The sequence below is a fragment of the Balaenoptera acutorostrata genome, chromosome 13 (genome assembly GCF_949987535.1).
Source record: "Balaenoptera acutorostrata chromosome 13, mBalAcu1.1, whole genome shotgun sequence".
Classification (NCBI taxonomy): Eukaryota; Metazoa; Chordata; class Mammalia; order Artiodactyla; family Balaenopteridae; genus Balaenoptera; species Balaenoptera acutorostrata.
This window is the reverse complement of record NC_080076.1, coordinates 92,441,374-92,447,918: the sequence shown is the minus strand read 5'-3', so window position 1 is coordinate 92,447,918 and position 6,545 is coordinate 92,441,374. Positions and strand designations below refer to the sequence as shown.

Here is a 6,545-nt window from a genome sequence, read left to right as displayed (position 1 = left end):
GAGATAAAACCCAGGACAGCGTGGGCATCCCCCGACACTGCGGCCACCAGGAGCTTCTCGCCCTCATGCGAGTCCTCACTCAGGCTCCGCCGTGGGTCAGTGTCACCACAGGGTTCCTGCCAGTTGCTGCCCCCATCTGCTCCTGACCCAGGTGAGCAGGTCCTGGCCTGACCCTCTGCGTCCCCCGTCTCTCCAGATTTGAGGTGGTGGTCTGTCACGAGACCTCACTTCTCCGATGTCTCCAGGCAAAGTTGATTTTTAGTTTGTTCAGCTTTTCCTGGTTGTGGATGAAAGTGAAAGCTCCAAAGCTCTGGAATGTCAGAACTGAAGCCAGAAGTTTCATGTTTTAAAGAACTGAAGAGAGAAAAACAGCCTATTCTGAGGACCCAGATACTTAACCTTTTCTGCTGTTCCTCCTCACCTTGTGAAGTCCTGGCTTTCCTCTGGTCTCTTTCACAGCAGCTTGAGAAGCTGCCGCATCTTTTCTTTCACAGCAGGTCTGCTGGCGACACGTCTGGTTTCCTGCTTCTGAGAAGGTCCCAGCATCACCTTTACTGAAGGGTGTATCACCGGATGTGGAACTCTGGTGGACTCCATTTCTTTGAGCCCCGGAACCACTGAGTGTTCTGCTATCGTCTAATTTTATGTCTTCTCATGAGAACCGTGAGGACATTCCACACAATGACACACACGCAGGGAAACAGTGCGTGGAATGTCCTCACGGTTATTTCAAGGTTATTCTTTGTGTTTGCTTCTCAGCAGTTTGATTCTGATATGTGTACACATGACTCTCTCTGAATTTATCCTGTTTGGGGGTCACTTGGTTGTTTGAATACATAACTTTGTGGTTTCGCAAATTGGGACGTGTTAGCAATTATTTCCTTCATCACACTCTTCCTCTCTTTCTGGAATTCTGGTGACATGAATGCTGGGCTTTTGTTTGTTTGTATTTGTATTGTCCCACAGGTCTCTGAGTCTCTGTTCAGGTTTTTCAGTATTATTCTCCTAGTTTCTCAGAATGGATAGTTTTTATTAATCTGTTATCAAGGCACTGACCTTTTCCTTTGTAAACTCCATTCTGCTTCTGAGACCAGACAGTATTTTGTCTTTTGCTTATTGTATTTTTCAGCTCTAAATTTTCATTTGTTCCTTTTTTTTTTTTTTTTTTTTTATTTATTTATTTCTGGCTGTGTTGGGTCTTCGTTTCTGTGCGAGGGCTTCCTCTAGTTGCGGCAAGTGGGGGCCACTCTTCATCGCGGTGCGCAGGCCTCTCATTATCGCGGCCTCTCTTGATGCAGAGCACAGGCTCCAGACGCGCAGGCTCAGTAATTGTGGCTCACGGGCCTAGTTGCTCCGTGGCATGTGGGATCTTCCCAGACCAGGGCTCGAACCCGAGTCCCCCGCATTGGCAGGCAGACTCCCAACCTCTGCGCCACCAGGGAAGCCCCATTTGTTCCTTTTTTATCTTCTATTTCTTATCTGAATCTCTTTCTTTCCATTTGTTTAAAGACTGCTCATGTTTCTTCTTGGAGCACAATTATAACAGTTGTTTTAAAGGTTTGTCCACTAATTCCAACATCTGTGTCACCTGGAGTTGGTGTCTTTTGTTTGGAATTCCCTCTTGCAAGATATTGAGATGGTTCTGTTATTTTTTTTAAATTTTATATATTTATTTATTTATTTATTTATTTATTATTCATTTAGGCTGTGCCGGGTCTTAGTTGCGGCATTCGGGATCTTAGTTGCAGCATGCATGCGGGATCTAGTTCCCCGACCAGGTATTGAACCTGGGCTCCCTACAATGGGAGCACAGAGACTTACCCACTGGACCACCAGAGAAGTCCCGGTTCTGGTTCCCTAATGGCATATAATTTCAGATTGTATCCTGAACAGTTTAAATATTACATTACATGACTCTGGATCTTGCTTAAATTCTAAGGGGAAGGCTTGTGTTAGCGGACAGTTGACCTGGTTAGGCACATGCAGCAAGTCCCTGCCTTTGTTGCATGGGCTGTGGTTCAGTTTCCGTTCCAAAGCCTTGGAAGTGCTATGTGTGTCTGTCCCTCGTGTGCTCTAACCATCAGTCGGCCTGGGACCTGGGCACCGGTCTACCCTGGGCACAGTCTTCAAAACCTTGGTGTGCTGATGAGTAACAGAGCCCATAGGCATGGGTCAGGGTGAGCCCAGTAGTAGTTCAGAAATGCCCTTGTAGTTAGTGCCCTTTCTTGGTCTCCGTCTTCTCTGCCGTCTCCCTGACACGTTACGGCTTGCAGGATCCCCCCTTTCGTGTTCCTCCCCCCACCCCATAGCATTCCAGCTAAGGAACCTGGTGTTTTAGTTTCCCTTTCTGTGTGCACAGTGCATACCCACTGCCGGGGCTCGCGCTCAGGGCAAACTGCAACCCAGGACACTCATTACATCTCCGTGCATGATACCGAAGCCTCCGGAATCCTGAGGGACCAAAAGAGGGAAGTGTCCAGTGAACTTCAGGACAGCGTCAGTGGAACACTCTGCAGAATAAGATGGTCGTGCAGATCTGCATTATTTATGTGCAGTGGTCTCTGTAGTATGGTGAGTGATGGCGGTAGGTGATGAAATGTCATTTCTAATATGGTCCCACTTAGGTGTCAATGAGGTTAAACATACTACGTGCATTATATGTGTGCCTTACTTTAGACAAAGTTCTAAACAATGGAAAAGATACAGTATTAATGTTAACGGTGATTTTCCTGATGATAGAATGTGGATGACTGTACTTTCTTTCTTTGACGCCCTGTGTCTTCTGATCGCCTCTCCCTGCCATCAACGTGCATCGCTTACACAACTAAACAAATGGGAAGCTTTTAAAACTTGGCTTTGTTTGACGGCACCTTCCTCCCTGGGCACGTGTCTGGGTGCGAATGGCCCCTGAATCTGTCATCTTGTGAAACGCACATGCATTATCTCTCACTGGCAGAGCAGAGATCACAAAAATTCAATCAAAACAGCAGGTAGACTGGACACAGACATCCAAGTACAAGGTGAATCTCGGAATGCATCAGTAGTCTTATCCATGTGTGAGCTTTATAGTGTCTCGTGTTTTCTTCCATGTACTAAGATGATCTACAAGTGAATAATTCCCAGCTAATTTATCCTTGCCTTCAGAATACATGAGTTCCCCTTTTAAATTAATGATTTCATCCCAGGAGAATTATGTTTAAAAACTGTCTGCCTTGGGCAAATATTAAAACAGCTGGGCTCCCCGATTCACAATGACTGGTGGAGGGGCAGGGCCAGGATGTCCTTTACTGGGGACGGGGACAGACAAGGGGATGTCCACCTTGGAGGAGCCTCCGTGGGTCTAACAGCCCCTCTTTCACTGCTTCCGTCTTTATCTTCTTTATCGGACCTCAAGACAAATGGGGTGAACTAATCACACTACACACATTATGTGTCATTGGTCTGCACATGAATTCCATCTGGTTTTATTATTATTTTTATTCCCCTTTAGTCCATTCCTCTCCTGCTCTTATGAAATCATAAAACTGTGTTTACTAGTATCTTTTTTATTTTTATTGAATTTTTACCTTATTTATTTGAGTATGTTTATTGAGACTTTGTCGTAAGATTTATTTTTAGAAATTCCTTGATCTGTGTTTAATGACTATCTTTTTTCTTTAATGTGGTCTTGCAAAATGTGCACTGCTGTTTTGTGGGCATATATTTAAATACACACTGATGGCATTGTGTTATATATTTCATTCTGTTTATGACAATTCTTATTTTTTACAAATAATTATGTTTTGGCCAGATGCTCATGTTGCTAAGTGCACAGTGCCTGCCTTGTTTTCGGGTTGCATCCTGCTCCGAGGCGGGCACCCGCCACATTTTCCCTCCACGTTCCCGGGAACCCTCCAACTCCCGGCCACCACACGCACGCTCAGAGAACACCCTCTTACACGTCCCTCGTGGACCCGTGTCAGCATCTCCCCAGGTGTGTGCTGGAAGACAGAGGACCGCGTGACCCCCGTGCCACCTGCTCTCCCCACAGCCCACAGGGTCCCGCACACCTGCCAACCAGAGACCCTGGGCTGGGAGAAGACCCCCGGCTGGGGAGTGATAGTTCACTTTACAGAAACCTCTTCTATAAAGACACACGCAGGTCAGGGTCCAAAGTACACGTCTAAACACACAGCTGGACATCACAGGCACATACCCAAGTCATTCCAGGCAGAATTGTCACATTTAGCAAATTTAATTGCAGATAAATAACAAGTAATTCTTACTCTCAGTATGCCGCATGGGGTTTGCTCCTAAACACGGTGCGGGGGGGTCTATTAGGAGGAGGATGGGCACGTGGACGGGGCACCGCCTGTGAAGCTCCCCTGAGCCCCTGCACGCAGCCCACCTGGGTGGGTGGGGTGACCACAGCGACAGCAACACCAGAAGGAGAAACACTTTAGATGCTATGTGAAAACCTCCTGCTGCACGCTTTTCCCTGGAAGGTTCTCTGTGAGTGGAGAATGAAGTGTAGCCTGTAGCTAAGGGGTGAGTGTGGCAGAGAAATAACGTTTTCAGTGTGGATGGACGTTTCTCAGGCACTGCTGATGAGAAGCCCGCGGAGGGGAGGCAGGTGGCGGTGAGGAGGCCCAGGTCTCTGCAGGGCAGGAGGGACGGGGTGCCAGGGGAGGGTTGGAGGGCCTGGCCCAGGGAGATGAGTTCTGAGCAGGAGGAAAGTAGTAAAGGTGGGTGGGAGCTTCTGGGTTGGTGGACACCTGGGGGTTTGGGGAGACATGCACTTGGGGAAGGGGTGGAAGCTCTGTGTCCCTTCCCCATACCTTACCTTACACATCTCTTCCATCTGGCTGTTCCTGAGTTTGTATCCTTTTATAATTAACCAGTACTCTAGATCTTTGAAATCAACCCTATGAATCATCTTATTTAAATTTTATTTCTGCTCTTTCAAGGAGTAAACTGGAAAATATTGCAAATGCAGAAGTAGCAGCTCTGAAGTTACACAAGTAGCCAACGTTTTTGATCAGTATCTCAATTTTATTACTTTGGAAAATGATATGCTTGTATGATGCAATCAAAATAAGGAAATGTTTCATATTGTGCCATTAACAGTCCAGATATCACAGACGTGGAAATGGAAACTGTTATGGACCGGAATGTCGACAACCTCTTCTGCTTTTCTGTTACACTGGGTACTGTTCCTATAACCAGATATTCAGCAGGAACTGCAACAGAAATGGTAGCAATGAAACCGGATAAGAAACTTCAGGAACATCTAAGAGTTGCCAGAAGCAGTCTGTCTACAAGTGATGCACTGGGCAGCTGGCCACTTCAGCTTCCAAAGGCTTCATCAGTCCTGTTGACAGAAACATAGATTTGAGAACTCCTTTACACCGTATTTGGACATATCAGTACTAGGTGCATGATGTACTAGATTTCCACATACATAGATTTAATCTGGAAGAATCTTTGGGCGTGAAAAATTCCCCGGCTGGTGCTAGTTTGGTCTAGAGAAAAAACAAGAAGTCTTATGATTTAACTCCAGTTGATAAATTTTGGCAGAAACCTAAAGGAAGTCCATCCCCAGAGGTTTCAGGATCAGTTCAGCAAGAGCTGGAATCTTACAGAGCATAGAAAGATGAGGTCAAACGACTTAGAAGCACTGCGGGAACCAGACGGGGAGATGAAGGGGCCATAAGGATGCTTTCTGACAACACCGCTCAGCTAACATCAGCTTTTGGTTCTTTGCCAGAACTCTTTGGAGGGGAAAAAGAACCTTATTGATCTCCATAAAATGTTGGCACTGCTGTCTTAGGGCATGTAAAGGCAAGAAAACTGGATGTGTATTTTGACTGTAAAGAAAAAATAGTGAGCAAACTACTCTGGATAAATTTCTTCAAGATGTAACACCAGACCTTGATGCAGGAACTCCAGAAGATAAAATGAGGCATTTCTTATCTGTTATATAAGCGCACAGTAAGTAGTTTCTGAGGTTGATTTGAAGCCATACAAAAAAGCTGTAACTGATGCAGGATGCAACCTTAACCCCCTACAGTATATCAAACAGCGGAAATTTTTTGCAAGGATGGCCTCAGCTCCTGCCAGCTCAGGCATTGCTGCCACGAGTCACGAACGCAGGATCACAGTTTGTGACGCGAGGACCGAAGAAGGCGGTACTGAAACGGCGCAACCTACCTGTCTTCGTGGAGATGCAGTCAAACCCTGAAACTGGTGACTGTAGATATTTTGATGCCAAATGCTGCCAGGAGATGACAGCTCAGTTCCAAGGAACAAAAATCCATTCCAAGCATCAATTGTTTTTGTGCTGGGAGAAGAAACTACATTGCGTATCAAAAGCTTGTTGACAACAGAAAAGGAAACACATTTTATATGGCTGCTGCCGACTTCTTCATGCTGCATAGTTCATGAAACAGCTGTCACAACTTGGAAAAAAAACCAGCCAGGAGGAGCTCCCCAAACAGCTGTCCGTGCCTCCCTGGACCCAGCTCCCCTCCTGCCAACTGCAGTTTGTAAGTCGCAGCTTGTGCTGA

The 6,545-nt window shown here is 46.2% G+C and overlaps 1 pseudogene; it reads left to right on the top strand.

Moving 5' to 3' along the window:
- Window positions 1-4,893: 4,893 nt before the first annotated feature.
- LOC103013004 (sec1 family domain-containing protein 1-like) lies at window positions 4,894-6,545 on the top strand (annotated as a pseudogene).